Source organism: Amblyraja radiata, chromosome 12, assembly GCF_010909765.2.
Source record: "Amblyraja radiata isolate CabotCenter1 chromosome 12, sAmbRad1.1.pri, whole genome shotgun sequence".
Taxonomy (NCBI): Eukaryota; Metazoa; Chordata; class Chondrichthyes; order Rajiformes; family Rajidae; genus Amblyraja; species Amblyraja radiata.
In genome coordinates this window covers 29,710,657-29,737,803 of record NC_045967.1, presented here as the reverse complement: position 1 = coordinate 29,737,803, position 27,147 = coordinate 29,710,657, and the positions used below count along the sequence as shown (strand labels likewise).

General features: G+C 42.7%; 1 long non-coding RNA gene across 1 annotated transcript; it reads right to left on the bottom strand.

Annotated features, from left to right (window-relative positions):
• Positions 1 to 1,929: 1,929 nt before the first annotated feature.
• LOC116979389 lies at positions 1,930 to 17,508 on the bottom strand. The gene is made up of 3 exons (XR_004413702.1): positions 17,384 to 17,508; positions 3,954 to 3,959; positions 1,930 to 1,940 (listed from the first exon to the last, which is right to left on the bottom strand). It is a non-coding gene; the product is annotated as an uncharacterized LOC116979389 (long non-coding RNA).
• Positions 17,509 to 27,147: the final 9,639 nt, after the last annotated feature.

The following is a 27,147-nucleotide window of genomic DNA, read 5'->3' as shown; positions in this document are numbered from 1 at the left end:
AAATGGTCCACTTACCCCATGTTTCGAAAGAACCAGACCCACCTACCTCCATGGTTACCGGTGGTCTATGGTAAGCCCAATGGCCCCTGATGTGGGTTCTATTCCCATCCTTGATTGGAGAGTAGGAATGGTAGTGTATGTGGATTCCATTTCCTGAGACCGGCTTGGACTTTGGCCTCTGTGCAGCTTTCAAGCTGCCACCAGCTTCAGTGAACTGCTTACTGCCGATGAGGCGTGGGGTGAGTCGTCGCCGATACAATGAAGCTTTGTTCGTTGTTGGCACCTTGATCAACCAGACAGCTTTAGCTTCCTCATCCAGGTATACCTGTTGGATAAGTCTTACCTGAAGGGAAGTATCGGCGGCTGGTTTCATTTCTTCCAATGTCACCCCTGATAGCGCTGTTCACTGCCGGCACTTGTAGCGTGAGGGGAAACTCTGACCCCTCCCGGGTTTTCTGCCCACGGCAGTAACCCTTTCATTTGCGCGTATTTCCTTAGAGCCATATGCATGTGCTCCAGTATGTTCCACGGACATACTTTGAATTTGAAGTCAGTTACATACTGACCACTCGCACTCCCCTCCTCAGAGAGGGAGACATCAAGCAGCCCTGACACAGGTGCCACTGCCTGCGGGTTCTCCATAATACCCGGGCTCAGATAGCTCCCTTTGTTTTTGGAGCATATCTCTTTGGAGCAACCTCTCCAATAGGTGCACCAGATGGGTCAGTTTTCCAAACACATGGCCCATAGAAGGAGGAGAGTCCTCCTGGCCCGACTCATCCACGTCCAGGGCCTTGACAGACTTTTTAGTGGGGTTTTTTCTCCTGCGGGGTAGTCAAGGTGCTCACTGCCGGCACCAAGTCTGTAGCCGCTGGCTCTACCGCCAGTGACTCGAAAAAGGTGAATTTTTACCGCCGCCCGCTACCCGCACTTCCGCGGCATCCGTAGCGGGTTCCCCACGGTCCGTGGCTGGGTTTCCCCGAGGTCGTGACCGGGATTCCCTGCCATCCGTGACAGGGGTTCCCCGCGGTCCTAAAGGTTTCCCCGCGGCCCGTCCGGACTTCGCCCCAAATCCAGCAGGCAAGCTCTGCAAAGAGCTTCCTGCAACACAAAACACAAACCCTAGAAATTAAGTTTTAAACTTACCTTTAGACTTAAACTTACCGCTGGCAGGAGCAGCGCGCCTGCCAGTCAGCCGTTGCGCAATGCGTCAGACGTAATGACGCGCATGCGTGGTGACGGCCTTCTTCACGGAATCACTCACGTGACTCCGAAGTAAAATGATTCTTTTACAATCATGGTTTTCAGCTTAAAGTTAATTAAGTAGAATAACACAGATCTATTCTCAACAAGTGTAGTGGCCATTTAGCTTAACCCAGCATGTTATAACTATAACCAGTTACCTTTAAATTTAATCTGTCCGTAATTATGTGGGTGGGATTTATACGTAGTCTGAGGCGTGTTTGCGGCTTGGATTCTCACGCAGATGCCCTAGTTTAGTTTGAAGAAGCATGGGGGAGAGGTCACAGCTTTCGACCATGCACGAGTTTGACTACGAGTACGATCAAAATGTACTTAAACAAGAAGAAGTTTGGATGAATATGTTACTGTTTTTACTACTACAATAAAGAAACTGTTAATTAAGAGTGTGTTTGGAAGATTTATCTTTGGATGGCATTGAATGTCTCGTGGAGAGCTCGTGAATGTGTTTTGATTATCCCCTGAACCCGTCATCAATCAGTGACTAGAGGAAAAGTTCCTTGAACGATATGAAAATCTGTCACTATAACAAGTTTTGAATCAGTAATTCCACAGGGTAAAGTAATACTGAGTTTAAATATGTACATAATCAAAAAAAACTTTAAATGATATCTTGCAAATGTAGACCTTTCTCTATCACATTCATATTTCTATGTTTTCCAAGTCTTCAAATCTATCACCTATAAATATTAAGACCGTTCCCCTCAACTGCATCTAGATTATTAATATAACTAAATTGAACCAGGTCTAACATTGATTCCTGGGCATTCCATTAATGTCTGGCCTCTCCTCCTTGAGAATCAAACCATTATTGGCTGTTTTCTAACAACTTGGATCCCAACAAGCCGACACATTTCTATTTTACATAATAATCTATTTGTGTGGGCAGATTTCAGAAAATGCAAAAGATGCATTGTATTTTCATTCAGCAATCTTATCTCACCTTTTAAAAGTGCTCCAACAAATAAAACACATTAGGTATCATAAAAGCTTTTTTAGCATTTTTCCTATATCTGCAATTGACTTAAAGCACCAAATGTTCCCTTGTGCAAATCAGGTAATTTATAAGCTTTTCACCAGTTGAAGAAAATATTCCTCAACTCCAAGTTGCTGAAAATAAAAAAAGATGGATTTTATAAGATGTCTTCAGAAATGGTACCACCAGCTGTTTGATAATTCCTTATTGGAAATCTGCATCTAATATTTGTATGTTTTTTTGTGTTAACAGCGTGCTATATTATTAATTAATGAGAATGAAGAGTAGCTTCATGTGCATAGTGTGATTTTGATCATAGATTAGAAGTCCATTGTACTCAGTCTGAGGAAAGCATTAAAACCATGTGCAGTATTAGATGTCCCTTGATCGCTGACCGGGCTAAAATAGATTTTATTATTCTACCATAGACCAGTGAAAGGTTAAACGACACACAACCTCCGAGGTAACTAAATTTAAACTATAGAATTAGTAAATATTCAGGAATAAAGATATAAAAAAATATTTGGTCAATGCAAGGATACATCACCAAACATCCATTGATGCCCAGAAAGTACAGCACTGAATGCTTGAGCAGAATGTTTTGAATACATGCACAGCGGCGCAGCAGTAGAGTTGCTCCCTTACAGCGCTTGCAGCACTGGAGACCCGGGTTTTATCCTGACTACAGGTGTTGTCTTTACGGAGTTTGTACTTTCTCCCTGTGATCGCATGGGTTTTCTCTGAGATCTTCAGTTTCCTCCCACACTCCAAAGAAATACAGTTTTGTAAGTTAATTGGCTTGGTATAAGTGTAAATTGTCCCAGTGTGTGTAGGATAGCGTTAATATGCGTGGATCGCTGGTCAGTGCGGACTTGGTGGGTCGAAGGGCCTGTTTCCGAGCTGTATCTCTAAACTATACTAAACTAAACATACTTATAAAGGATGTCAGGTGTTTAGTGGCAGCACTCTAGACTTCATGTCAGAACAGTGTAGTTTTGAAGCCCATTCAAGATTTGTGAAAAGTTAGTTAAGTCCAACAATAGGTGAATGGTGCTTTGGTGGTATTGCCGTTTTGGTTGAGTCGTTACACTGGGGCTCCATGTGGCCTCTTGAATGGTTGCAAATATTCTCATTCACTATTGAAGGACAAAAGCCTGTATTCCCCATGGGCAAAGTTTATCCCTCAACTTGCATGACTAAAATATATTAATTTGTCAATGTCACATGGGCTCCTGTGGAACCTTGATATGTTCAAATTAGTTGCTACATTTCCTCTGTATTAAAAATAACTTACTTGGCTTACTTGCACTTTGGAGCATTTCAAAATAACTTATTTGGCCATAACATGCTTTGGATCATATCTCCCTTTATATACATCCATCTCAATGCTGCACCAAGTGAATAGCATCAAACCGTCAGCCATGCACAAATTCACTGTGTTTGGCTGGCAGTAAAAAAAAAAAAATCCAGATTTTGAATATAGCATTTAATTCCCAGTATGAAGTTCTGCAGAAGAGACTGGCAGAATTTGATTGTCACAGAACTATATAGCACAGAAATAGATACTTTGGCCCAACTCATTCATGCTGACGGAATTGCTGAACTGAGCAAATCCCATTAGTCTGCAAATGGGCCATTTCTCATCAAAACACTCCTAGCTGTGCACCTGTCCGTGTCGTATAAAAGTCCTAATCATACCCATCTGTCCCACTTCCACTAACAGCTCATTCTATGTACACACAGCACTCTGTGTGATAAAGTTTACCCTCAGGTCCATTTTAAATCTTTCCCCTCAAAGTATTTCCCTTAAAATACCTTTAAATGGCATTTGAACCTCAGAATGCCATCCTGCTTTGGGGACCACAGTACTATAAACTCTATACACTCATTACTAAGATTGTAATCTTTCAATGGTTCAATAGTTCAATGGTTCTTTATTGTCAAGTATGCACAGCACAGTAAATTCTTCTGCACATCTGTAAATCCAATGTCGCCAAAATGTTTGGCACCATTCAAAAAAAGGAAAAAACACAATAGTTCAAAGTCCAGTCCACGTGTTGGAAGTCTTGGAGTGCTCCTGATCCAAGCAAGCCGCCAGTAAGCCTGACCTGACATTCCTCTCCTCTGCCGACCGCCTCTGTGTCCTGGTGGGCACCTCCTGCAGCCACCCTTGAAGACGCTGGATGCAATAGCCGGGCCCACTCCTCGTGTCTGTCGCCGACAGCGGCTCCCTCCTCCACTCTCAGTCTTCGGGGCTCCCAGCTTCTACCGCACGTGGCCATTCGTGTCTTCATTCTCGACAGTTCACAGGCCTGTCCTTGTTCCTTGTTCTCACCGGTCCTTGTCCAGCCCATCCTCATGTTTGTTTGTGGCGGCCACAGCCGGGTCCAGCATTGAACAGCTCTGCAGTGGCCACCGGCCGGCTCCGGTCTTGCATTGCTCTGTGCCGGCGGCTAGGTCCGCTTCACCACGGCTGCATAGCGCTCCCCAGGTCCACTCCAGCACGGCTCCACAGCGCTCTCCTCCACTCTATTGAAAATATATTTGGACAGGTACATGGATAGGAGATGCTTAGAGAGAAATGGACCAAATGAGGGCAGATGGGACTAGTGTAGATGGGGCTTCTTGGTTGGCATGCGCAAGTTGGGTCAAATGTTTCCATGTTGTTTGACGCTATGACTCTAGAACCTGTTCCATCCACACAAAGACCAAACCAATTTATGTTCCTTTCCACTGTGGGAACCTCTGTTTGATTTTAACAGAGTTCTGGATCTGCCAAATTAAGGGACAAATTCAACCCGGGATTAAGAACAAGAATTTAAATTGTGTTCATCGATTACTGGTACTACAGAGAGGTTAGTCACAACAGTGTCAATAAAATAACTTATTTCCTCTATTTGGAATCTATATCGTCAGCCTAAGCTTTTAAGTCTTTTTTACTCTTTTAAAACTGTAACATCTTTTGTAGTTGGTAATCGAGGGTCACAAGTGGCATGTTAAGTGTCAGCTATCTAGCTAAGTTTCTGCAGAGTGTGCTGGAACCAGACACCGTCATGGACACAAGACCTCAAAGGTTTTACTGTAATTCATTTAAAACAATGTGAATATTAGTTAGCTCACAATAATTTTAATTGTTGCAATTATCTAATTGTCCAGATAGATCCAACATCAATCAATCAATCAACCTTTATTGTCATCTTGCAAAGCAACAGTTGTACAGTGCAAAATGAGAAGACGTTGCCCAGGGAATACCGGAGCATCGCACATAAAACTTAAACATTTCACACATAATAACAGTAAAAACAATCCAGTCCCTGATGAAACAGTATAAATAATTAAAAGCCTACACTTAAATCACATCTATGTGGAAAGTAATTTGAAACAATTTCAGGCTTGTGATGTACGTTACAAATGAATATTATTCTTTCTTTTAGTTACATGGGGCACACAATATATACTTCTGAAGTCCCAAGGGTGTTGGATTATCAGAAATCCAAGTTATCTATTGATGTGGGAAAAGGTACTTTTATTAAAAAAAGAAAGTATAATAATCAATGCAGAAAACAAAATTGTACAAATATGGCATATAACACTGTACCAGCATCTAGACCCTGGAACCTGCCACAAATCTATCCCTCTTCTGGCCCCCTGGAAATCCAGGTCCAATCTCATCTACGGCCACGCCCATTGCCCACAGATTGGACCATGGCTCTAGCCACACCTCAGACCACCAGCTCTGACCACATACCCTGCCTGCACTCTGGACTCCCATTCCAAATGCTGGCCCATCAACATTCCCAAACAATCTGATGCCACATTATTGGAGTCATAGTGTAATTCACTGAACACTATATTAGATATCTGGAAATTAAGATGTCACATGTAGATTTTCCAATACTTCGTCCATTTTCCACTTCGACCATTTTCTTTTATTTTTTTCCTTTTTCTTTCCTATTTCTTCACTGTTCAAGAGGCTTTAGGATAGGCACATAGATAAACAGGAAATGGAGGGATATGGATCATGTTCAGGCAGCGGCGATTAATTTAACTTGGTATTATGTTCAGCACAGATGTTGTGGGCCAAAGGGCCTGTTCCTGTGCTGTACATATCTATGTTCTATGTTCTTTTGCTTCATCGCTGTCTGACAGCGAACTGGTAGCTCATGTTCGCGTTACTCTTGTGTACTACTGTTAATAGTCACTTATTTTTCCACTTTCCTAGGTGTTTGACCAATATATAGAATCAATGGTCCATGAGAAAACAGAGGATTTTTTGCCCACAATGCACAGAGAATAATTAAGTTCACGAAGGAACTGCAGATGCTGGAAAATCGAAGGTAGACAAAAGTGCTGGAGAAACTCAGCGGGTGCGGCAGCATCTATGGAGCGAAGGAAATAGGGAATAGAGAGTAGAGAATAATTAAGTATTGCTATAATTACAAAAACATTTCCTAGTGTTTCCTGAGGTTGCCACAGTGCATTGGATTTTTGCCTAGTAAAATAGTAAGATTAAATGAGAATTTACCAGTTTGAAGTTTGATCTTTACTTTATGAGGAATTACGATGAGGGATTACGTGAAGACCCCGTCCAGCATGCATGCGCGACATTCTTCAAAGCAGCAGTGTGAAGTCGCAAACAACAGTAGATGAAATAAACATAGTAAGATAAGAAGAACTAGGATACCAGTTGACCTTTATGATAGAGGACGGGAGCAGAGGGCACGTAATCCCTCATCGTAACTCTTCATAAAATAAAGATCAAACTTCAAACTGGTAAGTTCTCGTTTAATCTTACTATTTTACTTCGGAGTCACGTGAGTGACTACGTGAAGATTTTAAAGATCTGTGATTTCATGCCGTGGAACGAGTCCATGCTTCACTCACTGCCTTAGTTGGCCAGGGGAGGAAGTATGTTATCATATTCAGACATGAATAATGACAATAGTAACGTCCCTTACCCGGGAGGAACTATGAACAGAACTTAACATAGAGTTCGTAAATACCCCCCTCCCCATCTGGCAATGGGTTAGTACTAAATGTGTGGAAAATTGCTAGATTGACCATCCTGCAACCGCTAGGATGTGGTCCCGCTAACTTCCATAACCCTGCTGCTGAGGTTGTTACAGCCTTGGTGGAGTGATTTGAAATGTCAGTATTTACTCCTGTATAAGCCAGACCCATAACCACCTGAAGATGGTCTGAAGTGATACCTTCTTTTGAGGGTAGATGTAACTAACAATATTGCTAGTTCAGAGTCTCTAGGCTCTAGTGATCCAACATTCTGGTGTGGATGTGTGACCATACACAATCGAAGGTTCATGGGATATGTGAACATCTAGTTTGAGATCTGGTGCCCCTGGTCTATACTGCTTGACTAAGTCATAACATAAGTGTTATTTAGTCTGCAGATATAATCATCCTATCCAGTCAACGTTTATGTAATGACTAGACCCGGAGTGCTGCATGCAGGGCTATGAGCATAACCACTTATAAGTGATTTAGTCCAAGGACAGGGATGTAGCTGGAGCCCTTCAGCGAAGCGACGTAGCACAACGTTAACACTCCATATCTCTGCGTCCCTAGGCCTGGGAGTTTTTCGAGTTGCAGATTATCTTCATAATCTAGCGGTCAGAGGGTGACCCCCCAGAGTGGATTCTACTCCTGTCAGCCAGTATGATGAAGCACTTAGGTATGGTAGATGGCACTTAAGACATTTGTCAAGCCCTCATATGAGCCTGAACTACAAGACGTCAGTCATCCATGCCGAATATGTAATATAATTGTAAAACTAATACCTCCCATCTCCTTATGAGGAAATATTGATATTTTTTGGTGCTATCCCTGCATCTGCAGCGAGCACGTTCATGGTTGGTTTAACAACCCCAGATGCAGGAACTGTCTTCTCAGTCTCTGTAATACAAAGAATTGATTATATCATGCTGAGGACGGTTTCCCGCGTCACGGCTAGACCAATGCTTGTGTCTAGAATAACCATATATGGTTCTATCATTCCCCACTTCAGTGGGAACCATGGCTGACTAAGCCCGGCAGGCACTATAAAAATGCCTGAGGCGGGAACTTGCTGAATTTTGCAAACCCGTCTGTTGAGGCAGAAACGGAGGAAAACATAAAAGAACATTCCTCCTTAGTGTAGCTAGAATGTAACGAACGCTACCGATATGCCACATATTTTCCACTGGTGATTGAGCCTGGATGCAAGTTTCTTGGTCTTTAATGTTCACAATGTATTTTAATACTTTGTGATCCAACACCCATATTGTGTACCGTAATGAGTTTTGGGTAAACTATCACCGGATATTTTGACTTGTTTGCACCAATGTAAACAGACATTTGCCACCACCGAAGTGTATCAACCTGGACTAGAGCATGCAGATAGGCATATTCGCATAAACCATTAATCCCCAGAATGCACCCAGTGTCTATAGGTAGTTGACACCATGTAACTGAGGAATTGGTAACTCTACCATCCACATCTGTAACTAGATGGCATGAGCAAATTCTCATCCTGAACAATAGCATCAGTATGTAATTTAATTAAAGATTTACTGATTTAGTGGAATAGCATAGAGCTGGTAACAATGACCACATGGTACTTGAGTGCTTACTTCTTTTGCATGCTGTATAGTTCTGATTGTGCAAAGGCCTAAATAGCACAGCTGTAAGCCAATTATACTTGATGAACAGAAGGTTGCTTGATCAGTATTGTTACCGGCTTCAATTAATTCCAATCCCTTACCTCAGGGCGGAGTCCCAGATGATTAAATAGAGTTAAAGGTAATCCCAATCATCAATAAATTCAGTTGGTATCAACTTAAATTTATCTGGACAGATGAGAACCCAATTTCTCAAATGGGTTTTGTGGCTGATACAGATAACTTAGCAAAATACAATCTCATCCAGATAGTTCTTAACAATATCTTTAAACACTCTGAGCAGCCAAAGCACTCATTTTGTAAATAACCTGAGAACTGAAGTTAAGCCTATTTTGCAATGTTTTAACTGTATCATTGCCCCATCCAGTTAAATTTCAGATATTTCCGGTGCCCTGTGAATGAAGCTGACCCCATGGGAATTAATAGTCACGAAGTTCAATGTCTATACTGCACATGCGAGTTGGGCTTGTTAATAATAAACAGGCCTCATTTGTCATGATAGCGAGTCTGCCTAAAGAGGCAACTCCAGCCATATTCCTAGACTGTCTCGCTTGTACTGTGCAGTATAAACTAAACTCATCCAACCCTCTTGTAAATGGTCCACAACCCCACGTTTCGGGAAAGAACCAGACCTACCTACCATCATGGCTACCGGTGGCTTTATGGTAAGCCCAAAAGGCCCCCGATGTGGGTTCGATTTCCATCCTTGATTGGGTCGTAGGGCTGCTGGTGTATGTGGACCCATGTATTTCCAGGTGCATGGTAACTCCCAGCCGGCACCTGTTCCTCGGACATGGTTCGAATTCAGAGTCAGTTGCCAACTGACTCGTCGCACTCACCTTTGCAGAAGGGAGTTTTGTAGGCAGCCCTGAAAAAGGGTGCTGCCACGGGCTCTCGAGGAGACCTGCGCTGATATGGCCCTCCCTGGCCAATTAGGATGGGTAAAACGTCCGAGGACGAACCCATATCGGAGGGGCCCTCCTGACCTGACTTCAGTCAAGGCCTTTCAGTCTCCTGCTCTTACCCTCCTCGGGCAGCCGGAGTCTGAATTCGCCGCCGGCTACCCGCTCTTCTGCGGTCCTAGCCGTGTCTTCCACACGGTCCCCGTGGCTGATGTTTCCCCCATGCGCGGATCTACCCGCAGCTTTTGCACGGTTCCCGTAGCTGAGGTTTCCCCCCAAGCACGGTTCTGCCCGTGGTCTTCCACGGTCCCCGTAGCTGAGGTTTCCCCCCCAAGCACGGTTCTACCCGTGTTCTTCCCACGGTCCCTGTAGCTTGGTTATCCGCAGTCTTCCCACAGTCCCTGAAGCTGGGTTATCCGTGGTCTTGCCATGGCCCCCGAGGCTGGGTTATCCGATGTCTTCCCGCGGTCCCTGGAACTAGGTTATCCGCGGTTTTCCCACGGTCCACGAGGCTGGGTTATCCCCAGTCTTCCCACGGTCCTTGAAGCTGGGTTATTTGTGGACTTCCCACAGTCCCTGAAGCTGGGTTACCCGTGGTTTTCCCGTTGTCTCTGGTTGGATTATCCGTGGTTTCCCGTGGTCTCTGAAGTCGGATTATCCGTGGTTTCCCGTGGCCTCCAACGTCGGGTTCCTGCGGTTTTCCCGCGGTCTCCGAAGTCGGGTACCCGCGGACTTCCCCGCGGTTTCGGAGACCGGGTTACCCGCGGTCTTCCCCTGGTCCTGGAAGGCAGGTTACCTGCAGGCTTCTGAGTTTCCGTGGTCCCCGCAGCCAGGCTTCTTCCTGCGGTCGGCATTCCCCTCGGCCCTTGTAGTTGGGACCTAAAATGCTGGCGAAACTCAGCGGGTGCAGCAGCATCTATGGAACTTTGTAGCAGGGATCCTTGCTGTGTCGGGAGCCGGAATTTCCCCTTTGAATGCTCCCTCGGTTTGGGGCTTCCCCCGAGCCGGCGTGGCTTAGTAAACGGGTTTCCCCGCGATTCTGTAGTCGGCTTCGGATATCCCCGCGGTCCCTGGTAAAGGGCTTCCCCGCGATTCTGTGGTCGGTTTCGGATATCCCCGCGATTCGCAGCCGGGATTCCTCCTCCCCCCCCCGCCCTCGGGCGGTCCCTGTAGAAGGGAGCCGGGTGGCGCTGGGGTTCCGACCTCGGACCTCCAGCAGGAGCTCTGAACGCTTCCTGCAGTAAAAAAGAGAACTGAAAAAGTTAAAAACTTACCTTCAGGTCCGAGCTGTTGGAAGCAGCGCTCCAACAGCCTGTCGTTTGCGCAATGCGAGGACGATATGTCGCGCATGCGTGCTGGACGGGGTCTTCACATAGTCACTCACGTGACTCCGAAGTAAAATTATAGAATTGATTCCATTGAACAACTAGAGACATACAATTTTGCATGTGGACAGTTGTTTTAAAATTAAGTGTTGTTATTTTCCTTCTGGTCAACATCACTTCCACATGAGTGAAGAGTTGCGTGCCATCTAAATGACTGTGAGGTCAAATTAACAATGTTCATTTAGAAGGGAAGGCTCAGCCATTTAACTGTCAATTATCAGATTCAAGTCCTGCAAGTATGGATAATTTTTCAATCAGACAATAATTTATTTCTCCTGTGCAGGGATGGACTAAAAATAGATCACAGTTGCAGAGTTCAAGTCAAGTTAGTTTATTGTCATAAGCACCAGTACAGTGAAGTAGAGTATGATGAAAATTTCATTTGCAACAACATAGGCATGCAGATTCAGGCAGCACACATATGTGTACATTGTACATAAGGTACATACATTTTGCAAAAGTGTGATAAGACTGTGCAAAAGCAAAACCAAGGCATTAGTGCAAAACTACAATTATTGCAAAAGGTAGTCCATAGTGTTCCGTGGTAAGGTAGGATTCGGGTTTTACAGGTCGGTTCAGTAAGTTAATGATTGTATGCAAGTAACTGTTCCTGGAATTGGTGATGTGGGACTTCAAACTTCTGTTGTCCGATGACAGCACCAAGAAGACAGTGTCCTTGATGATATATACCCCTTTGTGAAAGCTGAAAAGGTTTTTAATGGTAGGGAGAGGTGTTCCTGTGATAAACTAGAATGAGTCCACCACTCCCTGCAACCTTTTGTGTTCTTGTGCATTGGAATTGCCATACCAGGCCATAATGCAACCAGTCGGGAACCAGTTTGGTTCAAATTCCAATGCTCGATTCATTGCAGACTATTATTGAAAAGGATATTTATAGATAAATGCGCTACTGGGGGTTAACTGATCACAAGCTGTGTCTCAAACTCTTTTTGTGTCAACCCATTTGGGGATTCCATACAAATTACATAGCTGATGCTGTTCACAGCAGAGAAACCCCACTCTCAGACCACAAATTCTGGTCCTCTCAGGTTTCATAGTGTATCCTAAGAGAGTATAATTTTTATTTATTTGGAACAGAAATGGGCATCTGTAATATCTGCTTGCTTTTTCTTATTACAATATCCTGCTTCAGTCATATCCTGTATCAGCAAGTATATTTTGCCAGTTCAACACACAACAGTCTTAAAGCAGCCTTTATAAGATGCTTGAGATAAACCTGTCGCTTCGCCCTGGTTTTGGATCCTCCACCACAGGCAGTGAAGCCTTCATATGCCTAAGCCAAAAATTCTACAATATTCGTGACTGACCTTCTCACCTCAAGCTTTCTGCCTCTAGTTCAAGCTTTAAAAATCAAGCTTTAGACCATTGCATTATATGTTCTCTTTGACAAACTTAATTAATTATATATAACAGTTAGGCTGATGACTTCCTCCTTCAGTATTGTGATTGGCTACGTTTCTGCACTGATTATGTTATACTGGTTACGTAATATGATATGTTTCTAATTTTATAATTATTTGTTTAAATTTTACACAAATATGAAGATCAAAATCATTTCTGTGTTGGCTAATTTGAATTGCAACTCCAAAAATTAAAATTATTTATCCAAAAATTGAATTGTTTTGCTGCTATGCCTTTTTGTGAAGAGTTAAGAATGTCCTTTAATGAAGGGCAATTCACTAAACAATACATATTGGCTTCCATTAAGGTAAAGAATATTCTCTCTGAATGTCCATAACCATTACATCAAACAAATTAGAAACATTTGACATTAAAATTTGCGTTTAAGGTCTGTGCTAAGTGAATTTTCACCTGCCCTGCAATTAAATGTCCCTGCATAGGGATATTTCAAAATATGTCAAGAAACTGAATTTTAATTTGTTAATGGATAAAACAGGATTACCTACTGGCTAGCTGTTAATAATGCATAATGTGCTCTGAACTTTGAATCTCTTTATTAAGAAGACACAGACGTCTAGGAAAAAGGCATAAGTAATGCACCACAATCCCCTGTTAAGATCCTCCTGCTCAACCTCTGGCAAGGTCTCAGATCTTCCAAAGGGCTTGTCAGCCACCTCAGAACCCACAGTATGTGAACAAAGGCAAGTCATCCACAAACCCAAACGACTTCCAAATAATATATTTTTTAGCAAATTAATGTAAAGAATTTCTATTCATACTATCAAGTATAAATATTATTTTAACTGTTAGACTACGCACTTGGAGGTGCTCTCATTCCTTTAAAAAATGACTTTGCACTTACAAGTGAATAGTCTTACAGTTAAAATAATATTTATACTTGATAGTATAAATAGAATAATAGTATAGTAATAATACAAATAGCATAATTGTCCAGACAGATGAGTAAATGGAAAATGTACCTACACAATGTTTATTTTCTAATTTGCCACTCTTTTTTTCTCTTCCCGTTCTGATCAGTGTGATTCACAACAAGGATAGTTCTATAGTATACAGTGTCCTCCATTATGAGATTTGAAGTCAATTTTTCACACATGTGCCAACACAGAAAAAAAGATAATTCATGGCATTGTTCACAGCCTCAAGAGCACATAACGTATTACAAGCTGCATAAAATATTACAAGGTAAGACAAAGCAGCAGTAAAATTGAGGACAGTGCGGTCCCACAAACGACAATACAGTAAGCAATCTAATTATCTGTTTTTGAGAAGTATAACTATTGACAGCCTTGTCGATAAATGGCAGTAGATTAGTTCAACCACAGGGCTGTCAACTCAAAAGTTAATCCCTTTTCAATCCTATGTCACTAGGTATTTGGAGACTGGAAACAATAGCTATTTTTCTCTGCTTCTCCCTCTCCAGTGTAGCATTTACAATCTATAATCTCTGCTGATTGCATTATAAAATGATGGGGCTTTCTACGTCATTTTGGGGTTTTAGCTGGATTTTAATCTTGATATAATTGTTGACAATCTGCAATAGACTGTAATGGGACTATTTGAGATGGTAAATGTTCATGCATGTCAGAAGTATGTATCCCTAAGGTGACCACTCTCTGCTAATCGCAATGAAGTGTGTTCAGCATATTTTATGCAGGAATAAAGAATCTTATGTTGATTGAAACACTTGGCTACACTTTGCACTTTAATTAACTCCCTGTCCTCCAATTCCAAAATAACATGTGCTGAAATGTAGATTAGTAAAGAGGAGAATGGCGAAAAAAACAATTCCGATTCTAAAAGTGAGCACTCATAAACATTGATGCAAAGATTTACTTTTAATTTGTGTGGTGTATAAATATGCAAATGAACAGATCAAATTTTCCTTCAAGACAAACAGATTTAAAATTATTGCATCATGAATATAGAAAAATATTTTAACTAAAACTCCAAAAGCTGGTCTTTACTTATAAATATATATTTTACCATGGTGTACACACCAGACAATTTAGATTATTGTCTAGAGCACAATGCTTATGTGGTCTGGCTTTGATGAAAGCACATTAAGTATTTATTATATTTTAATGCCATTAATTTCAGTAATTCAATTCAGTAAATTAGAAATTCAGAAATTTCTCAAGTTTTCAACATCTGCAGTTTCATGTGCCCCCGTTTACTGCTCCACTGCAAAATATCCTCAAATGATGCCTATTTTGAAGAAAACAATTCTGATGGGAACTCTATGGGACCATCTTAGGGTGGTCAAGAAGGCTTTCAGCACATTGGCCATCAGTCAGATTACACACAAAATGCTGGAGTAACTCAGCGGGTGAGGCAGCATCTCTGGAGAGAAGGAATGGGTGATGTCAGGGGAGTGGGCGGGACATAGAGAGAATACAGTCGGAGACAGTAAGATTGGTGGGAGAACAGGGAAGGGGGAGGGGATAGAAAGGGAAACCAAGGGCTATTTGAAGTTAGAGGTCAATGTTCATACCGTTGTGGTGTAAACTACCCAAGCGAAATATGAGGTGCGGATCATCTAATTTGCGCTAGGTCTCACTCTGACAATGGAGGAGGCCAAGGATAGACAGGACAAATTGGGAATGGGAGGGGGAGTTGAAGTGCTGAGCAACCGGGAGATCAGGTAAGATAAGACGGACTGAGCAGAGGTGTTCACCGAAACGATCGCCGAGCCTGTGCCTGGCCTCACTGATGTATAAATGTTCACACCTAGAACAGCGGATACAGTAGATGAGGTTGGAGGAGGTGCAAGTGAACCTCTGCTTCACCTGGAAAGACTGTTTGGATGGAGTCATGGGGGGAGGCAAAGGGACAGGTGTTGCAACTCCTGTAGTTGCAGGGGAAAGTACCTGGGGAAGGGGTGGTTTGGGTGGGAAGGGACGAGTTGACCAGGGAGTTTCACTTGCAGAAGGGTCTCGACCTGAAACGTCACCCATTCCTTCTCTCCAGAGATGCTGCCTGTTCCGCTGAGTTACTCCAGCATTTTGTGTCTACCTTCGATTTAAACCAGCATCAGCAGTTCTTTCTTACTCATCAGTCAGAATATTGAATATAGTCAATGGGAGGTCATGTTATAGTTATAAAACATTGTTGGGGCCACATTTAGAGTATTGTTTTCAGTTTTGCTCACCGTATTATAGGAAATATGTCAAGAGGGAAAGGATGCAGCATAGATTTACCACAATGTTGCCAGGACTTGAGGAGCAGAGCTACAGGGACAGGTTCAGCAGGCTTTATTCCTTGAAGCACTGGAGGATAAGGGGTGATCTTATAGATGTGTACAAAATCATGAGGGGAATAGATCGGGTAAACACACAATATCTTGCCCAGAGTATGGGAATCAAGAACCAGAGGACATAGGTTTAATGTTAATTTTTAATGGATAACTTGGGTGTATGAAACAAATTACAGAGGAGGTAGTTGAGGTAGGAACTATTGCAACGTTTAAGCAATATATACACAGGTACATGGGTAGGACAGTTTTAGAGTGAAATTGGCCAAAAGCAAGTAGGTGGTACTGGCGTTAGTTGGTGTGACAAGTTGGGTCGATGGACCTGTTTCCACACTGTATGATGCTATAACTCTCCCAATGCTACCCCTCTGTGATTTCTGCTGTTTGACCCTGTTCAGACCCAGAGTTACTACTACAGCCATTTATCTTTCCTCGGCACTTCTGCTTTCCCTATCTGACATTTTTTTGTCTCCTTTTCAACTCAAGCCTTTGCCACTTGTTCCACCCACCTGCCAATCACTCTCCCTCACCTGTCTTTACTTATCACTAGAGCCAGGATGTTTAGGCACTAAAACATTCTGAAATAGGCAGGCAAAAAGGCATAATAAAATTACAAAAAGGCACAACAAAGGCATTTATTGTTTAAAAAAAGGCATAAAAAGGCATGTATTTCCACCACCAAAATATGGTTACAAAAATTATAATATTACGGTATATTAAATTAAAGGACCAAAGTTGCCTGGTTGCATTTAATTACTAGCATTTTTTTCAAATTATCTGATGTTAAACTATGCCGTCTGTCAGACAGAATATGCTTCAGTTGTGAAAAACTTATTTCTACCTCAGCTGAGGTCACTGGTGCATACCCAAAACAAGCTATATTCATGTCAATATCTTGTGCATTACAACTACCTTTGAGAACTTTAGCTATGTTTTGTATTCCTTCAAGATCTTTGTTAGCTAAAATCACTCTCTCACATTTTCCTTGCATGCCTTTACCTACATCGGCAGGAATTTTATGAATCTCGTTAGTAACTTTGTTGAAAAACCTGCAATGTTTCGCCACATTTCTCAAGGGAATTGATAGTTTGTGGGAAGTTTGCAAAATTGGAAGCAAATTGGGACTTTTTCTGCATGATTTCACTGACGATCCTGACTGGAGCACATTCTTCTTCCAAACAGTTGACGATTTATTTTATCTTTTCAAAATTTGCAGCATAGTAGAGTACAGCAGAGAGCCATGTACCCCACCCTAATCAAAACGGGCTGGTGAGTTAGCGGAATCTCGGATGCCATTTCCTTGAACAACTGCAGTGCTTTGAGGAAGATTTTCTTCCTCAAATTGGAAACTAGGCGATCGACATTTGGAAACAAGCTACTTGGCAATTCTATGAAGTCCTTGAGCTAAGCATGTCAAATGCAACATTTTGGGGAATCAAATTTTAAGAGCACGAGCAGCTTTTTTCATGTACGGAGCTGCATCGGTAATAAACAAGAACATTCTCATGTTTTATACCCTCTTGCCAAAGTACAGCAAGTGAAGATATAAACAACTGAGCAATAGTGGAGCTGTTTGACTTCTCCAATACTTCCAATGTCAACAAATACTTCTTTGATGGTTGACCTGCCTCCAGTGTACTGATGACCACATTGGCAACATATCTCCTCACAGCATCGGTTGTCTTGTCTATTGAGATCCATATTCTGTTGCATGCAACTTCAACTCTAATTTTCTGCACAACAATGTTGAAATTGCTATCAACATAATTTTTCCGTAATGATGACTCGCTTGGTATAGGTTCCTGTGTATTTCTCTAAAAAACCTTTGAGAGATTTATTTTCCAATTTCCACAGTGTAATTCCATCATCAATGAATGCCTTGAACAGATCACTCGAAAACTCAGATTTGTGACTGGAGCCAGCAGTAAACGTAGTGAGGAGACAAGCTTGGGTATTTCGCTTGGGTAGTCTACACCCCAGTGGTATCAACATTGACCTCTCTATTTTAGATAGCCCTTGTCTTCTCCCTCCTCCCCCTCCCCCTTCCCAGCTCCCTTTCTAGTCCTACTGTAACCGCTGCTTCCTTTCTTCCCCCCCCCCCCCATCAGTCTGAAAAAGGGTCTCGACCCAAAATGTCGCTTATTCCTTCTCTGCCTGACTCACCCGCTGAGTTTCTCCAGCATTTTTTGTCTACCTTCAATTTTTCCAGCATCTGCAGTTCTTTCTTAAATAGATCTTGGAGAAAACAGACACAGCGGGCAGCGACATGAACAAATGAATGACCGACGGTGGCGCCCCTGGTTTCGCCTAGTGGTGGAAACTTTCTTGTAAGTTATACTATGTTAACACGTTAATAAAAACATTAATATTAATGTGTTAACATAGAAAACTTCATTGTAATCACGGTACAACTAGAGAAAATAGCACATCCTTTTCGCAAAACGGCAAAAAAAGGCTGATCGTGAAAAAGGCATTATCCTGGTGAAATCATCGAAAAAGGCATGAAAATGCACATGGCATTTATGGCAAAATTCTGGCTCTACTTATCACGTTTGGTTTTTCCCCCACCTCTCTTTTCCAGCTTGTTTCCCCTTTACTCCACTCAGTCTTCAGACTGAGGGACCCGACCCAAATCATCACCTGCCAATTCCCTCCACAAATACTGCCTGACACGTTGAACCGCCTACTATGCTGCCTCTTGTACTGGGATGGTTACAAAAAATGAAGGTGCCCTATTTGACTCAAGTGATAACTAAATTCAGATTATTTAACAGCAAACTGCAAATGATCAGGAACAATATTGAAGTAGTTGTGTTTCTTGCTTAAACCTGAAATGTACATGAGGCACCACGATAAAGTGAAGGTTGTAAATTCTGGCTAATCAGTTGGGTGGAGAAAAACTGAGAACAGCCTATGCCAATTAAAAACGTTGTCCCTGCTGTTGCAAATTTAGACTGGGATGATTGTACGATTGTCCTACTTGTTCCTAGATTGAGGTGAGAAAATAATTAATGAATATTTTCTTTGTTGTCCGGAAATCTCGCTGAGATTTGGAACAGTATGGGTGACGAGTAAAAACTGGACTCTGTATTTTAAAGTCTATCGGCCTGCCAATTTTAGCCATCTAACCCTGTGTGTAATTGCCACTTTGGTGGGGTGGCAAAGAGGTCCCGATCAACATCAAACCTTAACAAAAGCAGACGGTTAAAATTGAATGAAAATTCCATTGCCTTTAACATATTTTATTTTGAAGCAAAGAATCACTGACTTGCTATGAGATGTCGTTTGTGTTTCTATTAATACTTCAAAGATTAAGATATGCCATTATTATTTGACTATTTCAGGTGCAAGGAATTAATTTAATCTTGAATTTAAAGTCAAAGGAACTATTATAAAAATGTAAAACTTGTTAGTAATGCCACAGTCTTGCACTGCCTGAAATTTGAAATATAATTGGATAATATAATCTTATATGTGCCCTATATTTTATTCTCCCCATCTGATATGTATCATCCATCTTTCTGATGTTATGGAGTTTCATATTAAAACTACTTAATGTCATAATTGATAAGTTACACACAATCTGTCTTTGCTTTTGATTTTCCTCAGTTCCTGGTCAAACGTGAAAGCAAAGAACTGTATCAATGTTGGAAAATCTGCTGTAATACAAACAAGATATGTCAAGGCAGTGAACGTGGTTTAGCCATTACCTTTATGTTCGATGATAATCTAAATTGGGTGCATTTGGTATATCTTCCCTTATTAATACTTTCATATTATTTCTCATACACTAATCACATTGTCTTGTAGGTTTTAATTTAATTAGTCTCGCTTATACTTCCCTTTTAGAATATTTCCAGCCAGTGTTCTAAATTCTCCTGGATAACACCAAAGAGCCCAATCAGATCATAAGAAGTGTTTAGTCAGCTTAGAAATCTCACACAGCTGCTTTCATCAATTCAAATTTAATAGTTAGATGTGCATGGCCAATATAGTCTGACATACATTTTTCTTATTCTCAGAAGCTTCTTTTGAACTTAATGGAGATAGAAATCAACACATGGGTTCAGTGGTGTTATTACCATGCATATAAAAATACTAAAAATTGGATATGAAATTCTCAATGTCTGAAGGCAGCCATTGCTTGTTTTGTACGTATGTTCTGAAGGTTTAAAGAATCATCATCTTTGAGGCTCAAGGTGTCATATACAATATCATCGGCCTCTTACATGCCAAAGAGCTTGAAATAATTTCTCACTGTTGCAGATGGTGGAGACGAAAGTGCTTTAAGCAGCATAATCCATGAGGAGAAGGAGCAAAACTAGCTGTGAGGAAGACTGACTAAAACGAAGGGAACCTGTGTGGGTGATGAGGGGTTCCTGCAAAGATGTTCAGTTACTGAGGAAATGATCATGAAATGGAGTAGAGAGAGTTAATAGTTGTTGTCAAAACCTCAATAATGGTGGCGAGTCTCCTGACTCTCAATCTGAAGAACTATCTCGACCCGAAACGCCACATTTTCCTTCTCTCCACAGATGCTGCCTGAGCCGCTGAGTTATTCCAGCATTTTGTGTCTATCTTCACTGTAAACCAGCATCTGTAATTCCTTCCTACACATGGTGTTGGAGTGTTCACCCAGCATAAACATTTTTTACGATCTTTACGATGATCACTCAGACATCCCAATAGAAACTTTGCGGATAGCTTTCAGACCTATGGTATTTTTGAGACCTATGACTAACAAGAGACCAACCTACAAAGTCTCAGTTAAGACGTGGTTCCACATTCAACACCCAAGCCATTCACAGGACTTGCATGCGCAGTGTAATGTTAGTAACATCAGTCAAACCTCATGATACATTCCCAGTAGCTGCTGTGTGTATGTGTGTCACTCACATTCGGAAGCTGAATGAATATCTAGAAATACACTGCACTAACTATAAGGATCCCATTGCTTTGAGAGTTTGGCTCAATGTGCAATTCAAGAGAATTTCTATTTATACATTTTAGGACCTATTCCTTCACCAGCCAAATTGTAAATTTTATTTGTTTTTTTTGTAACATGTTACAGCGAATTTTAAATTCAGTAATAAAATTTATAATCTAAACTCTAAGAGGAATTAGCAATCTCAATTAAAGTCTATTGCCAAGAAATTAGCATAAATTAGGCAACACATCTGTTACATGCACTAGAAGATGGAGGTCTAAAAAAGAATTACTTGAAATTGCATTACACGCCTTGTGTACAAAATAGTGGGATTCTATAGATGCTGCTGCACAAATGTATTTGCCATACTAGTAGGAGTGCAGTGAACATTACAAGATTACTTCCAGAGATGGCAAGTTTTCAACATGAGAGAAGAATGTGGCTGATGGGGGACCAGAGGGCATGGATCAAGAAAAAGGGGTAGACCATTTAGGGCAGATATAAAATAAATTTCTCACTCAAAGCTTGGAGAACCTTTTGAATGCTCTACCACAGAGATATGTGAAGGCTCAGTTTTTGTGTTCATTCAAAATAGAGATGAACAGATTTTTGGATATTGGAGAAATCAGGGGATACTGGGTGTCCTGGAAAACAACAGTGTGATGGAAGATGAATCATGATTTTGATAAATGTTAGGCAGAGCAAGCTTGAAAGGCCAGTTACCTATTCCTGTTTTTCCCTCTCTTATGTTCTTGGATACCAACTAGCCATTTTGTTTTAGTTGAGCAATCAGAGAATAATCATAGTTTTCTCTGTTTCTGAAGAAGTATTTCTTCCACTTTAAGGTAAGGAAAATAAAAACATCAAATCAAAGATTGATGAAAATATTTAGCCTGAGTATACAGCATCTTTTGTTTTATTATATATTTCCAATGGCATATTGTTGGCATTTATGGTGAACATCACATACATTGAGCATGGTGTTTTTAGTTTGGTGTAGCATTTTAAAAAGTGCATGGTGATAACAGTAAGGCAGGAAAATAATACTTTGGAACCTAAATGAACAGGACAAGTCACTATATAAAAAGTGCCACTTACCCAATGGGTCAGGCAGTACATAGATGCTGCCTGACCGATTGAGTTACTTCAGCACTTTGTGTCTTTTTTTTTGTAAACCAGCTCCTTGTGTTTGCAGTCACTATACACTTTCAAATTTTGATCGTAAAAATCATCATATGGAAGAACACATTCCCACATGATAGTCAATTTAAACCATAAAGAGAAAGTACAAAAGAAAGAAATGACTGCTTCACATTTTATACATGTTTTACTTTTAGAATTGCCAACAATTAATACCTAAAATAATGAGGGTCCACATTTGTCATTCTTAATATTCAATGCTGGAGAGGCAACTGTCAGAACCTTTTTCCCAGGGTGGAAATGTCAAAGACTGGAAGACATTGTTTTAAGGTGAAAGTAGCAACTTTAATTTAGTTTAGTTTAGTTTAGTTTAGTTTAGTTTAGTTTAGTTTAGTTTAGTTTAGTTTAGTTTAGTTTAGTTTAGTTTAGTTTAGAGATACAGTGCGGAAACAAGCCCTTTGGCCCACCGAGTCCGCACCGACCAGCGATCCCCGCATATTAACACTCTCCTACACATTAGGGACAATTTACACTTATACCAAATATGCAAACCCAAGCCAATTAACCTACAAACCTGTACATCTTTGGAGGTACACAAAAATGCTGGTGAAACTTAGCGGATGCAGCAGCATCTATGGAGCGAAGGAAATAGGCAATGTTTCGGGTCGAATCCCTTCTTCAGACTGATGTGAGGGTGGGGGGGGGCAGGAAGAAGAAAGTAAGAGGTGGAACCAATGGGCTGAGGGAGAGCTGAGAAGGGGAGGAGAAAGTAGGGACTACCTGAAATTAGAGAAGTCAATGTTCATACAGCTGGGGTGCAAACTGCCCAAGCAAAATATGAGGTGCTGCTCCTCCAATTTACGGTGGTCCTCACTCTGGCCATGGAGGAGGCCCAGGACAGAAAGGTTGGATTTGGAATGGGAGGAGGAGTTGAAGTGCTGAGCCACCAGGGGATCAGGTTGGTTAATGCAAGGGAAGGTTCCCGGAGAAGGGGTGGTTCGGGTGGGAAGGGACAAATTGACCGGGGAGTTACGGAGGGAGCGGCCTCTGTGGAAAGCAGACAGGGAATGAGATGGGAAGATGTGGCAAGTGGTGGGATCTCGTTGGAGGTGGCGAAAATGTCAGAGGATTATTTGTTGTATGTGACGGGTGGTAGGTTGGAAGGTGAGGACAAGGGGGACTCTGTCCTTGTTACAAGTGGGGGGGATGGGAGTGAGAGCACAGTCACGGGGTATAGAAGAGACGCTGGTGAGAGCCTCATATATCGTAGAAGAGGGGAACCTTACTCTCCTTCGCCTAGCGGGCGGGTCCTTAACCCTAATAACTTTTCGTTTGACTCCTCCCATTTCCTCCAAATACAATCCCAGTTCGAGGAGTACCGTGGGTCTATCCCCGAACATCTACCTCCGCAACATCGACAACTGCATTGATGCTACCTCCCGCACACAACACACTGACTTCATAAATTTCACCACTAACTTCCATCTGGCACTCAAATACACCTGGACCATTTCCGACATTTCCCTACCATTTCTTGACCTCAAAATCTCCATCGCAGGTGATAAACTCCTGACCGACATCCACTATAAACCCACTGACTCCCATGGCTACCTGGACTACACTTCTTCCCATCCTGCTTCCTGTAAGGACTCCCAATTCCTCCGTTTACGCCGCATCTGCACCCAGGATGAGGTGTTCCACACCAGGGCATCGGAGATGTCCTCATTCTTCAGGGAACGGGGGTTCCCCTCTTCTACTATAGATGAGTCTCTCACCAGGATCTCTTCTCTACCCCGTGACTCTGCTCTCACTCCCCATCCCCCCACACTTCCATACCCCGTGACTCTGCTCTTCGTCAGCCTACTGGCTCCACCTCTTCCTTTCTTCTTACCACCACCCCCCCCCCCCCCGCACCACACCCTCACATCAGTCTGAAGAAGGGTTTCGACCCGACTATTTCCTTTGCTCCATAGATGCTGCCTCATCTACTGTTCCTACTGTACCTGCTGTTTCTGTGAACCTGCGCTGGGACGGGGATTCCCTTGCAGACGGCAGCTCCAGCTCCGTTGCTGCAGGGAGATCCTGCCCATTGGCTCTGGAGTTCTTCCCGGTGTTTCCAGGTACAGTATCTGTGCTTCCCAGTCAGGTCAGGTGTTCCCCAGCGATCGAGGGAACGCTTGCAGTTGGGGGCTCCCGCAGCAGCGGTAGATCGCGATATCGCTAGTGCCTTCAAGTGCACTAGCAGCTTGTCCAATGCGGCACCAATTTCTGCCATTTTTCTGATCCAGGTGGGTTGATTGAAGCTATAAATAATTCTCTTCTGTTGAACTGCTGGCAAAATGTTGCCACAGGCAGATGCCATCTTCGGTCTTTTGTGGGGAGGGGAGAGAGAGGGATAGGAGAAGTGGAAGCCAAATAACCGAACTGAAACTAAGCCGAAACGCCAAATAACTGAAACCATACAATGCCGAAACGCCAACTAACCGAAAGGGTGGGACACCTAAATGCAAACTAACCAAAAGGGGGGACACCTAAAAGCCAAATAACTGAAAGGCTGCATTGCCTAAAAGCAAACTGACCGAAAGGCCACTCAGCCGAAACGCCAACTAAACGAAAGGCTATGTTGCCTACAAGCCAACTAACCGAATGGCCGCTCAACCGAAAAGTCAAATAACGGACATGATGTCGCCAGGGGGGCGGGACTTGTCACCGATTGGTCCAGACCCCCGCGTCCATCACATCACTGGCTGGTGGAGACGGGAGGGTGTGGGTCATTTCCCCACACAAGCCATAGGTGACTGGGCACTCTGAACCCGCGCACCAAGTTGTAAGAGGCCGAAGGAGCACATCCCTCAGGACAGCCCCACTCTCCCACCACCACGGCCACCCCCCACCTCATCTCCTTGTGCGGCCGCACTGTGACGGGCTGTGTGTCGGCAGCGCCGAGTGGAGCAGAGGTGTGGGACAGGCTGGTCCCTCCGCCCACCCAGAGTCACTGACCGCGATGCACTGCCATTGGACCCCAACCCCAACAGCAGGGTGATTCAACCCCCCACCCCGACCCCCGGTCCCCCAGACCCCGACCCACACACAGGGTGATTTACCCCCTGACAACCACACTGGGTGATTCACCCCCAACCCGGCCGTGGGGACAGACGCCTTGGGGCATTGACAGCCATAGTAAATCGCTTTTAAAACATGGGGGTGACACAAATTCCCTGGCGGGCCGATGACAAGTGTGCATGACAACAAACAATTTTATCTCCTCCCACTGCCCCCCCCCCCCCACCCCCCCATATGACAACAAGAATCATGTTTTATTTATTACCATCTGGTTGCCTGCGTAAAGCACACAACAAGCTCCCACGCACAAAACACCAGGTAATCTGTAAACTGTTTTAACCGAAGATGGACACAAAATGCTGGATTAACTCAGCGGAACAGGCAGCATCTCTGGAGAGAAGGAATGGGTGACGTTTCTGGTCGAGACCATTCTTCAGACCTGAAGACAGAGTCTGAAGGTTCTCGACCTGAAACGCCACCCATTCATTCTCCCCAGAGCTGATGCATGTCCCACTGAGTCACTCCAGCATTTTGTGTCTATCTTTGCTGTGACAGTTGTCTCATTTCATCGGCCATGTATTGCGTGCATGGAAGACGCCTCTTGCATCTATTCATCCAAGTGCGCTCTTAATGAAATCTCACATCTTTGCGAGGGAGGGATGGAATGGATGTAATCACCGGCTAAAGCAAAGGCATAGTTAGGACAGGGAAATAATACCAACACTTAATTAACCAGATTCCCGAATGTAAGAACTATTTATACGTAACATTTTTGTTTTTAAATCAACGTAACTATTTTTTGATTTTTAATGCCAAGTTAAAATCCCATCCTGTGGGAATGGCTTGTGGCAGCTGGTTTCATAGTGCCTTCATTGTTGGTAGGTGCTGACCTTTTACATGGACTGCTTACAATTTGGTGCTTGGGTTCAGATTGCCCAGTCACCTATGGCTTGTGTGGGAAAATTCCCCCACCCTCCCATCTCCATCGGCTAGTGATGTGATGGGACACGGGGGTCTGGACCAATCGTTGACAAGTTCCGCCCCCCCCCCCCCGGCAAAGTCGTGTCCGCTATTTGACTTTTCGGCTGAGCGGCCATTCGTTTAGTTGGCTTGTAGACAACGCAGCCTTTCAGTTAGTTGGCGTTTTGGCAGTGGCCTTTCGGTGAGTTTGCTTTTAGGCGAAGCAGCCTTTCGGTTAGTTGCCTTTTAGGCGTCCCGCCCTTTCGGTTACTTTGCATTTCGGCGTCCCACCCTTTCGGTTAGTTGAGGTTTCGGCTTCGTACGCTTTCAGTTATTTGGCGTTTCGGCTTTGTTTCCGTTCGGTTATTTGGCTTCCACTTCTTTGCTTCGGCTTCTCGTCCTTCAGCGCCACGTCCGCACATGTGTAAAACTACTTCATGCCAGTCATTCTTCAATGGGATACAGATAGCAAGATGATCGTTTGTGTGCAACTCGAAAGGCAGAGTGAAGCAATTTGGATTACTACTTTTTTGCTAGTCATTTAAACATAGATCGACTCATTGCCTGAATTTGTTGTACCATTTACACAACTAGAAACTCAGAAAATGTCATTCGACTCATCATTATTTTGCATTAGAAGATGATCCAATAATTTTGCAGTGCAGCAGATGAAAGCTCAGTGGCTGGGGAATGAGAATTGTCCAGCTATCCTGACCAAGGGCAAAGTTATTCAACTGGTTAGCAGAATCTGACAGTTTTTGTTTTCCCCTTTTTTGTAGTTTGGTTTGGAATGAACAAAATTATTCTGCAGTATCTTTCAGAATTGATGCTGTGGCTAAACCTTGCATTGTTCTCATTGTGATATCAATCGAGTAATTTATGTTGGAAGGAATATTTATGACACCATTTTGTTTGTCATTGTTTCTTTTAGCTTTTTTATGCAATTATGTGATTACAGGTTATTTTTTAGATGCTTAACTAACCAGCATTTCAGATTAACAACCTGTTAATGGTATACTCTTAATATTAATAGAATCCAGCTATTAAAGTCAAAACATTTGTAATAGTGAAAGATCCATCCTTTCATTAATACTTCAGGAAAATATTAAAGAGGGAAGGATTGTTCGCATTTTTAGCCTGTAATCTTTCAGTGTAACTTGGCATAGA